The sequence below is a fragment of the Arachis ipaensis genome, chromosome B2 (assembly GCF_059453495.1).
Source record: "Arachis ipaensis isolate K30076 ecotype BB chromosome B2, ASM5945349v1, whole genome shotgun sequence".
Classification (NCBI taxonomy): Eukaryota; Viridiplantae; Streptophyta; class Magnoliopsida; order Fabales; family Fabaceae; genus Arachis; species Arachis ipaensis.
The window spans coordinates 32,759,801-32,772,325 of NC_142437.1; the positions used below are offsets into that span (position 1 = coordinate 32,759,801).

The window sequence follows — 12,525 nt, forward strand, 5'->3', positions numbered from 1 at the left end:
TGCAGCTTGCATTCCATTCAGACTCTGAGAAATCATATTGACTTGCTGAGTCAATATTTTGTTTTGAGCCAATATGGCATTTAGAGTATCAACTTCAAGAACTCCCTTCTTCATAGGCGTCCCATTACTCACAGGATTCCTCTCAGAAGTGTACATGAACTGGTTATTAGCAACCATGTCAATGAGTTCTTGAGCTTCTGCAGGCATTTTCTTTAAGTGAATGGATCCACCTGCAGAAGTATCCAATGACATCTTTGATAGCTTAGATAAACCATCATAGAATATATCCAGGATGGTCCATTCTGAAAACATGTCAGAGGGACACTTTTTGGTCAACTGTTTGTATCTTTCCCAAGCTTCATAGAGGGATTCACCATCTTTTTGTTTGAAGGTTTGAACATCCACTCTAAGCTTGCTCAGCTTTTGAGGAGGAAAGAACTTGGCTAAGAAAGCCGTGACCAGCTTATCCCAAGAGTTCAGGCTGTCTTTAGGTTGAGAGTCCAACCATATTCTAGCTCTGTCTCTTACAGCAAAAGGGAAAAGCATGAGCCTGTAGACTTCAGGATCTACTCCATTAGTCTTAACAGTATCACAGATCTGCAAGAATTCTGTTAAGAACTAAAAAGGATCTTCAGATGGAAGTCTATGAAACTTGCAGTTCTGCTGCATTAGAGAAACTAGCTGAGGTTTCAGCTCAAAATTGTTTGCTCCAATGGTAGGAATGGAGATGCTTTTTCCATGTAAATTGGAATTAGGTGCAGTAAAGTCACCAAGCATCCTCCTTGCATTATTATTATTTTCGGCTGCCATCTCCTCTTCTTGTTCGAAAATTTCTGAAAGGTTATCTCTGAATTGTTGTATTTTAGCTTCTCTTAGTTTTCTCTTCAGAGTCCTTTCAGGTTCTGGATCTGCTTCAACAAGAATATTCTTGTCCTTGCTCCTGCTCATATGACAAAGAAGAGGGCACAGAAAATAATAATAATAATAATATGAATCCTTTATACCACAGTATAAAGGTCCTTGTGTTAGTAGAAGAAAAGAAGAAAAAAAATCTGAACTCAGAGAGAGAGAGGGTTCGGATTTTTGGTGGTGTGAGGAAGAGATGTTAGTAGATGAATAAATAAATAGAAGGGGATGAGAGAGAAGGAATTTTCGAAAATACTTTTTGAAAAAGAGTTAGTGATTTTTGAAAATAGTTTTTGAAAAATGTTAGTAATTTTCGAAAATTAAGATTTAAAAGTTAAAATAATTAGTTAATTAAAAAGAATTTTTGAAAAAGAGGGAAGATATTTTCGAAAATTAGAGAGATAGGGAGTTAGTTAGGTAGTTTTGAAAAAGGTGATAAACAAACAAAAAGTTAGCTAGTTAGTTAAAACAAATTTGAAAATCAATTTTGAAAAGATAAGAAGATAGGAAGTTAGAAAAGATATTTTAAAATCAAATTTTGAAAAGGATAAGATAAAGAGATATTTTTGAAAAGATATGATTGAAATTAGTTTTGAAAAAGATTTGATTTTTTTAAAATCACAATTAATGACTTGATTCACAAGAAATCACAAGATATGATTCTAGAACTCAAAGTTTGAATCTTTCTTAACAAGCAAGTAACAAACTTGAAATTTTTGAATCAAAACATTAATTGTTATTGTTATTTTCGACAATTTGGTAGAAAAATTAGGAAAAAGATTTTTGAAAAACATTTTTATAATTTTCGAAAATAACTAAGAAATTTGAAAAAGATTTGATTTTTGAAAAAGATTTTGAAAAAGATGAGATTTTTAAATTGAAAATTTGATTTGACTCATAAGAAACAACTAGATTTTTAAAAATTTTTGAAAAAGTCAAATCTAATTTTCGAAATTTTAAGAGAGAAAAAGGGAAAGATATTTTTTTTGATTTTTGAATTTTTATGATGAGAGGGAAAAACAAGAAAAATGATGCAATGCATGAGAATTTTAGATCAAAACAATGAATGCATGCATGAATGCTATGAATGTCAAGATGAACACCAAGAACACTATGAAGATCATGATGAACACCAAGAACATATTTTTGAAAAATTTTTAATGCAAAGAAAACATGCAAGACACCAAACTTAGAAATCTTTGATGCTTAGACTCTATGGATGCAAGAATGCATATGAAAAACACCATACAACACAAAACAAGAAAACATCAAGATCAAACAAGAAGACTTACCAAGAACAACTTGAAGATCATGAAGAACACTATGAATGCATGAAAATTTCGAAAAATGCAAGATGCACATGCAATAGACACCAAGCTTATAACATGACTCAAGACTCAAACAAGAACACAAAAATTATTTTTGATTTTTATGATTTTCTAATTTTTTTGTATTTTTTTCGAAAATTATTTGAAAAAACAAAAATAAGGATTCCAAAATTTTTAATATGAATTCCAGGAATCTTATGCTCTTTAAACTAAAGCTCCAATCAAAGGGTCAGGCATGGCTTAATAGCCATCCAAGCTCTAGCATGTAAATTACATCCATTGAGGTGATTAGTTGAAGACCAATCCCAAAGGAGTTTGGGTATGGCTTTTCAGCCAGATAGGATTCAACATGTTACCATGAAACTCTAGAATTCATTCTTAAAAGTTTTGAAGCCATAGAATAATTTATTTTTGAAAACATTATTTTATTATTATTTTTTTCGAAAACAAAAGAAAAATTTTTGAAACATTTTTGAAAATTTTTTTGAAAACAAAACAAAAAGAAAATTACCTAATCTGAGCAACAGGATGAACCGTCAGTTGTCCAAACTCGAACAATCCCCGGCAACGGCACCAAAAACTTGGTGCGCAGAAATTGTGATTACACTTTAATTATGTAAAATTCATTGCTCTTTCTTTCCCTGGTAATGGCGCCAATCACATGATGCCAATACCATGGTTCACAACTTCGCACAACTAACCAGCAAGTGCACTGGGTCGTCCAAGTAATACCTTACGTGAGTAAGGGTCGAATCCCACGGAGATTGTTGGTATGAAGCAAGCTATGGTCACCTTGTAAATCTCAGTCAGGCGGATATAAAATAGTAATGGGGTTTTCGAAAATAATTAATAAAATAGGGATAGAAATACTTATGTAAATCATTGGTGAGAATTTCAGATAAGCGAATAGAGATGCTTTCGTTCCTCTGAACCTCTGCTTTCCTGCTGCCTTCATCCAATCAGTCTTACTCCTTTCCATGGCTGGCTTTATGTGATACATCACCATTGTCAATGGCTACTTTCGGTCTTCTCTCGAGAAAATGATCCAGATGCCCTGTCACGGCACGGCTAATCGTCTGGAGGCATCACCCTTGTCAATGGTTTCATCCTATCCTCTCAGTGAAAATGGTCAACGCACCCTGTCACGGCACGACTATTCATCTGTCGGTTCTCGATCCTGCTGGAATAGGATTTACTATCCTTTTGCGTCTGTCACTAACGCCCAGCACTCGCGAGTTTGAAGCTCGTCACAGTCATTCAATCATTGAATCCTACTCGGAATACCATAGACAAGGTTTAGACTTTTCGGATTCTCTTGAATGCCGCCATCATTCTAGCTTACACCACGAAGATTCCGATTAAGAGATCTAAGAGATACTCATTCAATCTAACGTAGAACGGAAGTGGTTGTCAGGCACGCGTTCATAAGGAATGATGATGATTCTCACGTTCATCACATTTAGGTCGAATGAATATCTTAGAAGCGAAATAAGATGAATTGAATAGAAAACAGTAGTACTTTGCATTAATCTTTGAGGAACAGCAGAGCTCCACACCTTAATCTATGGAGTGTAGAAACTCTACCGTTGAAAATACATAAGTGATAATGGAGTTCATTGGTCTTGGCCCCAGAGGGGGAACCGGAGTAACCAAGACTGTGAATACAATGATAACAAATTCTATTTATAATAAACTAGCTACTAGGGTTTACAGAAGTATGTAATTGATGCATAAATCCACTTCCGGGGCCCACTTGGTGTGTGCTTGGGCTGAGCTTGAAGGTTACACGTGTAGAGGTTCTTCTTGGAGTTGAACGTCAGCTTTTGTGCCAGTTTGGGCGTTGAACTCCACTTTGCAGCTTGTTTCTGGCGCTGGACGCCAGAATTGGGCAGAGAGCTGGCATTGAACGCCAGTTTGCGTCGTCTAAACTTGGGCAAAGTATGGACTATTATATATTGCTGGAAAGCCCTGGATGGCTAATTTCCAATGCAATTAAAAGCGCGCCATTTTGAGTTTTGTAGCTCCAGAAAATCCATTTTGAGTGCAGGGAGGTCAGAATCCAACAGCATCAGGAGTCCTTCTTTAACCTCTGAATCTGATTTTTGCTCAAGTCCCTTAATTTCAGCCAGAAAATACCTGAAATCACAGAAAAACACACAAACTCATAGTAAAGTCCAGAAATGTGAATTTAACATAAAAACTAATGAAAACATCCCTGGAAGTAACTAGATTCTACTAAAAACATACTAAAAACAATGCCAAAAAGCGTATAAATTATCCGCTCATCATTGGCACAGATTTAAAAGCAGAGAGGTAGTATAGCAAGGTGTTAAGAATTATAGTATTCGTAGAAGTGATGAGTATCGAGTAGTGGAGTCAGATCAATTAAAGTAACATGTGCATTGCCGGCAATTTGCAGCTGGATGTCCTTGAAGTCTCCGTGTTGTCCTCCAACAGAATCTCAAATATTGGTGGGTCAAGTTTAATTGTGGTATATTTTCTTATTTATCATGATTATTTTGGTTATAAATGCCTATCATGTATATTTTATTTTGTTAGGGAGGTGCGTAGGTTTGGAGGTGTATGATGAGCGGAAAATTTATACGCTTTTTGGCATTATTTTTAGTATGTTTTTAGTAGAATCCAGTTACTTTTAAGGATGTTTTCATTAGTTTTTATGTTAAATTCACATTTCTGGACTTTACTATGAGTTTGTGTGTTTTTCTGTGATTTCAGGTATTTTCTGGCTGAAATTGAGGGACTTGAGCAAAAATCAGATTCAGAGGTTGAAGAAGGACTGCTGATGCTGTTGGATTCTGACCTCCCTGCACTCAAAGTGGATTTTCTGGAGCTACAGAACTCAAAATGGCACACTTTTAATTGCGTTGGAAAGTAGACATCCAGGACTTTCCAGAAATGTATAATAGTCCATACTTTGAACGAGTTTAGACGACGTAAAAGGGCGTTGAACGCCAGTTCTACGCTGCTGTCTGGAGTTAAACGCCAGAAACAAGTCACAAACCAGAGTTGAACGCCAGAAAGACGTTACAACCTGGTATTCAACTCCAAAAAGAGCCTCTGCACATGTAACATTCAAGCTCAGCCCAAGCACACACCAAGTGGACCCCGGAAGTGGATTTATGCATCAATTACTTACTTCTGTAAACCCTAGTAGCTAGTTTATTATAAATAGGACTTTTTACTATTGTATTAGAGATCCTGGATTGTATTTTTGATCCTGTGATCATGTTTTGGGGGCTGGCCATTCGGCCATGCCTGGACCTTTCACTTATGTATTTTCAACGGTAGAGTTTTTGCACTCCATAGATTAAGGTGTGGAGCTCTGCTGTTCCTCAGAGATTAATGCAAAGTACTACTGTTTTTCTATTCAATTCAACTTATTCCGCTTCTAAGATATTCATTCACACTTCAACCTGAATGTGATGAACATGACAATCATCATCATTCCTTATGAACGCGTGCCTGACAACCACTTCCGTTCTACCTTAGATTGAATGGGTATCTCTTGGATCTCTTAATCAGAATCTTCGTGGTGTAAGCTAGATTGATGGCGGCATTCATGAGAGTCCGGAAAGTCTAAACCTTGTCTGTGGTATTCCGAGTAGGACTCTGGGATTGAATGACTGTGACGAACTTCAAACTCGCGAGTGCTGGGCGTAGTGACAGACGCAAAAGGAGGGTGAATCCTATTCCAGTATGATCGAGAACCTCAGATGATTAGCCGTGCTGTGACAGAGCATTTGGACCATTTTCACAAGAGGATGGGATGTAGCCATTGACAACGGTGATACCCTTACATAAAGCCAGCCATGGAAAAGGAGTAAGACTGATTGGATGAAGACAGCAGGAAAGCAGAGGTTTAGAGGGACGAAAGCATCTCCATGCATTTATCTGAAATTCTCACCAAGGATTTACATAAGTATTTCTATCCCTATTTTATTATTAATATTCGAAAACTCCATAACCTTTTGATATCCGCCTGACTGAGATTTACAAGATGACCATAGCTTGCTTCATACCAACAATCTCCGTGGGATCAACCCTTACTCACGTAAGGTTTATTACTTGGACGACCCAGTACACTTGCTGGTTAGTTGTGCGAAGTTGTGATAAAAAGTTGAGATTACAATTGAGCGTACCATGTTGATGGCGCCATTGATGATCACAATTTCGTGCACCAAGTTTTTGGCGCCGTTGCCGGGGATTGTTCGAGTTTGGACAACTGACGGTTCATCTTGTTGCTCAGATTAGGTAATTTTCTTTTTGTTTTCTTTTCAAAAATTTTTCAAAAAATCTTTCAAAAATTTCTCATCTGTTTTCGAAAAAATTTTTAAATAAAAATGTTTTCAAAAATATATTTTTCTTCTGAATTTTTAAGAATGAATTCTAGTGTTTCATGAAGCATGTTGAAGCATGGCTGGCTATAAAATCATGTCTAAATTCTTTTGGACAGAGGTTTTGGCCTAAAATTGAATGAATTACTCCCATATTCATGCTAAAGCTTGGCTGGCTATTAAGCCATGCCTGACCCTTTGATTGGAGCTTTAGTTTAAAGAGCATAAGATTCCTGGAATTCATATTAAAAATTTTGGAATCCTTATTTTTCTTTTTCAAAATGATTTTCAAAAAAATTAAAAGAAAATACAAAAAATTCATAAAATCAAAAAAAAAATCAAAAATATTTTTGTGTTTCTTGTTTGAGTCATGTGTCATGTTATAAGTTTGGTGTCAATTGCATGTTTTGAAATTTGCATAAAATTTTCGAAAAACTCATACATTCATGGTGTTCTTCATGATCTTCAAGTTGTTCTTGGTAAGTCTTCTTATTTGATCTTGATGTTTTCTGGTTTTGTATCTTTTCATGTTTTTCATATGCATTCTTGAAATCTTAGTATCTAAGCATTAAAGATTTCTAAGTTTGGTGTCTTGCATGTTTTCTTTGCATTAAAAATTTTTTCAAAAATATGTTCTTGATGTTCATCATGACATTCAAAGTGTTTTTGGTGTTCATCTTGACATTCATAGCATTTTTGCATGCATTCATTGTTTTGATCCAAAATTTTCATGCATTGAGTCTTTTTCATGTTTTTCCCTCTCATCAAAAAAAAAAAAATCAAAAATAAAAAATATCTTTCCCTTTTTCACTCATAAATTTCAAAAATTTGAGTTGACTTTTTCCAAAATTTTTAAAATCTAGTTGTTTTTATGAGTCAAATCAAATTTTCAATTTAAAAATCTCATCTTTTTTCAAAATCTTTTTCAAAAATCAAATCTTTTTCATTTTTTCTTATTTATTTTCGAAAATTTTAAAAATATTTTTCAAAAATATTTTTCTTATCTTTATCTCCTAATTTTCGAAAATAACATCATCAATTAATGTTTTGATTCAAAAATTTTAAGTTTGTCACTTACTTGTTAAGAAAGATTCAAACTTTAAGTTCTAGAATCATATCTTGTGATTTCTTGTGAATCAAGTCATTAATTGTGATTTTAAAAAAATCAAATCTTTTTCAAAACTAATTTCAATCATATCTTTTCAAAAATATCTCTTTATCTTATCTTATTCAAAATTTGATTTTAAAATATCCTTTCTAACTTCTTATCCTCTTATCTCTTCAAAATTGATTTTCAAAATTTGTTTCAACTAACTAACTAACTTTTTGTTTGTTTCTTATCTTTTTCAAAACTACCTAACTAACTCCCTCTCTCTCTAATTTTCGAAAATATCCTCCCTCTTTTTCAAAATTTCTTTTTAATTAACTAATTATTTTAATTTTTGATTTTAAAATTTCAAAAATTACTAACCTTTTTCAAAAACTATTTTCGAAAACCACTAACTCTTTTTCAAAAATTATTTTCGAAAATTCACTTCCCCCTCTCATCTTCTTCTATTTGTTTATTTATTCACTAACATCTCTTCCTCACTCACCAAAAATCCGAACCCCCTCTCTCTCTCTGAGTTCAGATTTTCTCTTCTTCTTTTCTTCTATTCACACAGGGACCTCTATACTGTGGTAATAAGGATTCCTATTATTATTATTATTATTATTATTATTATTATTATTATTATTATTATTATTATTATTATTATTATTATTATTATTATTATTATTATTATTATTATTATTATTATTCTGGCCCTCTTTTTCATATGAGCAGGAGCAAAGACAAGAATATTCTTGTTGAAGCAGATACAGAACCTGAAAGGACTCTGAAGAGGAAACTAAGAGAAGCTAAATTACAACAATCCAGCAAGCACCTTTCAGAAATTTTCGAACAAGAAGAGGAGATGGCAGCCGAAAATAATAATAATGCAAGGAGGAGGATGCTTGGTGACTTTACTACACCTAATTCCAATTTACATGGAAGAAGCATCTCCATTCCTGCCATTGGAGCAAACAATTTTGAGCTTAAACCTCAATTAGTTTCTCTGATGCAACAGAATTGCAAGTTTTATGGACTTCCATCTGAAGATCCTTTTCAGTTCTTAACTGAATTCTTGCAGATATGTGATACTGTTAAGACTAATGGAGTAGATCCTGAAGTCTACAGGCTCATGCTTTTCCCTTTTGCTGTAAGAGACAGAGCTAGAGTATGGTTGGACTCTCAACCTAAGGATAGCCTGAACTCTTGGGATAAGTTGGTCAAGACTTTCTTAGCCAAGTTCTTTCCTCCTCAAAAGCTGAGTAAGCTTAGAGTGGATGTTCAGACCTTCAGACAGAAAGAAGGTGAATCCCTCTATGAAGCTTGGGAGAGATACAAAGGACTGACCAAAAAGTGTCCTTCTGACATGCTTTCAGAATGGACCATCCTGGATATATTATATGATGGTCTGTCTGAATTAGCTAAGATGTCATTGGATACTTCTGCAGGTGGATCCATTCACCTAAAGAAAACGCCTGCAGAAGCTCAAGAACTCATTGACATGGTTGCTAATAACCAGTTCATGTACACTTCTGAGAGGAACCCTGTGAGTAATGGGACGCCTATGAAGAAGGGAGTTCTTGAAATTGATACTCTAAATGCCATATTGGCTCAGAACAAAATATTGACTCAGCAAGTCAATATGATTTCTCAGAGTCTGAATGGAATGCAAGCTGCATCTAACAGTACTCAAGAGGCATCCTCTGAAGAAGAAGCTTATGATCCTGAAAACCCTGCAATAGCAGAGGTAAATTATATGGGTGAACCTTATAGAAACACCTATAATCCCTCATGGAGAAATCATCCAAATTTCTCATGGAAGGATCAACAAAAGCCTCAACAAGGCTTTAATAATGGTGGAAGAAATAGGTTTAACAATAGTAAACCTTTTCCATCATCCACTCAGCAACAGACAGAGAATTCTGAGCAGAATCCATCTAGCTTAGCAAATTTAGTCTCTGATCTATCTAAGGCCACTGTGAGTTTCATGAATGAAACAAGATCCTCCATTAGAAATTTGGAAGCACAAGTGGGCCAGCTGAGTAAAAGGATCACTGAAATCCCTCCTAGTACTCTCCCAAGCAATACAGAAGAAAATCCAAAAGGAGAGTGCAAAGCCATTGACATAACCACCATGGCCGAACCTGTAAGGGAGGTTGAGGACGTGAATCCCAGTGAGGAAGACCTCCTGGGACGTCCAGTGATCAATAAGGAGTTTCCCTCTGAGGAACCAAAGGAATCTGAGACTCATCTAGAGACCATAGAGATTCCATTAAACCTCCTTATGCCATTCATGAGCTCTGATGAGTATTCCTCTTCTAAAGAGAATGAGGATGTTACTGAAGAGCAAGCTGCCAAGTTTCTTGGTGCAATCATGAAGCTGAATGCCAAATTATTTGGTATTGAGACTTGGGAAGATGAACCTCCCTTGTTCACCAATGAACTAAGTGATCTGGATCAACTGAGATTGCCTCAGAAGAAACAGGATCCTGGAAAGTTCTTAATACCTTGTACCATAGGCACCATGACCTTTGAGAAGGCTCTGTGTGACCTTGGTTCAGGGATAAACCTCATGCCCCTCTCTGTAATAGAGAAACTGGGAATCTATGGGGTACAAGCCACTAAAATCTCATTAGAGATGGCAGACAATTCAAGAAAACAGGCTTATGGACAAGTAGAGGACGTGTTAGTAAAGGTTGAAGGCCTTTACATCCCTGCTGATTTCATAGTCCTAGATACTGGGAAGGATGAGGATGAATTCATCATCCTTTGAAGACCCTTCCTAGCCACAGCAAGAGCTATGATTGATGTGGACAGAGGAGAATTGATCCTTCAATTAAATGAGGACAACCTTGTGTTTAAAACCCAAGGATCTCTCTCTGTACCAATGGAGAGGAAGCATAAGAAGCTTCTCTCACTACAGAGTCAACCAGAGCCCCCACAGTCAAACTTTAAGTTTGGTGTTGGGAGGCCACAACCAAACTCTAAGTTTGGTGTTGAACTCCCATATCCAAACTCTAAGTTTGGTGTTGGGGAATCTCAACAATGCTCTGAACATCTGTGAGGCTCCATGAGAGCCCACTGTCAAGCTATTGACATTAAAGAAGCGCTTGTTGGGAGGCAACCCAATTTTTATCAAATTTTATTTTTCTTGTTCTTTCATGTTTTATTAGGTTCATGATCATGTGGAGTCACAAAATAAATATAAAAAGTGAAAATGGAATCAAAAACAGCAGAAGAAAAATCACACCCTGGAGGAGGATCTCACTGGCGTTTAAACGCCAGTAAGAAGCATCTGGCTGGCGTTCAACGGCAGAACAGAGCATGGTTCTGGCGCTGAACGCCAGAATTGCACCCTGGAGAAGAGCTGGCACTGAACGCCCAGAACAAGCATGGTTCTGGCGTTCAACGCCAGAAATGGGCAACAAATGGGCGTTCAACGCCCAGAACAAGCACCAATCTGGCGCTGAACGCCCAGAGTTGTGTGCAAGGGCATTTTGCATGCCTAATTTGGTGCAAGGTTGTAAATCCTTGAACACCTCAAGATCTGTGGACCCCACAGGATCACCTCAGGATCTGTAGACCCCACAGGATCCCCACCTACCTCCACTCACTTCTTCTCACCCCTCTTTCACACAATCCCACAAACACTCTTCCCCAAAACTCTTCACCAATCACCTCAATCTCTCTTCCCTATCACCACTTCACCACTCACATCCATCCACTCTTCCCCATAAACCTACCTCATAAACCCCACCTACCTTCAAAATTCAAAATCAATTTCCCATCCAAAACCCACCCTTATGGCCGAACCTTACCCCCCTCCTTTCCCTATATATAGCCCTCCATTCCTCCTCATTTTCACACAACACAACCCTCTCTTCCCCTTCTTGGCCGAAACACATCTCTCTCTCACTCTCCTCTATTTCTTCTTCTTCTTCATCTCTTCTTTCTTCTCTTGCTCGAGGGCGAGCAATATTTTAAGTTTGGTGTGGTAAAAGTATAAGCTTTTTGTTTTTCCATTACCATTGATGGCACCTAAGACCGGAGAATCCTCTAGAAAAGGGAAATGGAAGACAAAAGCTTCCACCTCCGAGTCATGGGAGATGGAAAGATTCATCTCCAAAGCTCATCAAGACCACTTCTATGATGTTGTAGCCAAGAAGAAGGTGATCCCTGAGGTCCCTTTCAAGCTCAAAAAGAATGAGTATCCGGAGATCCGACTTGAAATCCAAAGAAGAGGTTGGGAAGTTCTAACAAAACCCATCCAACAAGTCGGCATCCTAATGGTTCAAGAGTTCTATGCCAATGCATGGATCACTAGGAACCATGATCAAAGTAAGAACCCGGACCCAAAGAATTATCTCACCATGGTTCGGGGGAAATACTTAGATTTTAGCCCGGAAAATGTGAGGTTGGCGTTTAACTTGCCTATGATGCAAGGAGATGCACGCCCCTACACTAGAAGGGTCAACTTTAATCAAAGGTTGGACCAAGTCCTCATGGACATATGTGTGGAAGAAGTTCAATGGAAGATTGACTCCAAAGGCAAACCGGTTCAACTAAGAAGACTGGACCTCAAGCCTGTAGCTAGAGGATGGTTAGAGTTTATACAACGCTCCATCATCCCCACTAGCAACCGATCCGAAGTTACTGTGGATCGGGCCATCATGATTCATAGCATCATGATTGGAGAGGAAGTAGAAGTTCATGAAGTCATCTCCCTTGAACTCTACAAAATAGCCGAAAAGTCATTCCCCATGGCAAGGCTAGCTTTTCCTCATCTTATTTGCCATCTATGTTACTCAGTTGGAGCTTTCATAGAAGGAGACATTCCCATTGAGGA

General features: G+C 36.9%; 2 non-coding genes across 2 annotated transcripts; one reads left to right on the top strand and one right to left on the bottom strand.

Annotated features, from left to right (window-relative positions):
• Positions 1-310: 310 nt before the first annotated feature.
• Positions 311-414, top strand: LOC148573516 (small nucleolar RNA R71). The gene has a single exon (XR_015906100.1). It is a non-coding gene; the product is annotated as a small nucleolar RNA R71 (small nucleolar RNA).
• An 8,529-nt stretch (positions 415-8,943) lies between these two features.
• LOC148573517 (small nucleolar RNA R71) lies at positions 8,944-9,051 on the bottom strand. Its single transcript, XR_015906694.1, has one exon. It is a non-coding gene; the product is annotated as a small nucleolar RNA R71 (small nucleolar RNA).
• Positions 9,052-12,525: the final 3,474 nt, after the last annotated feature.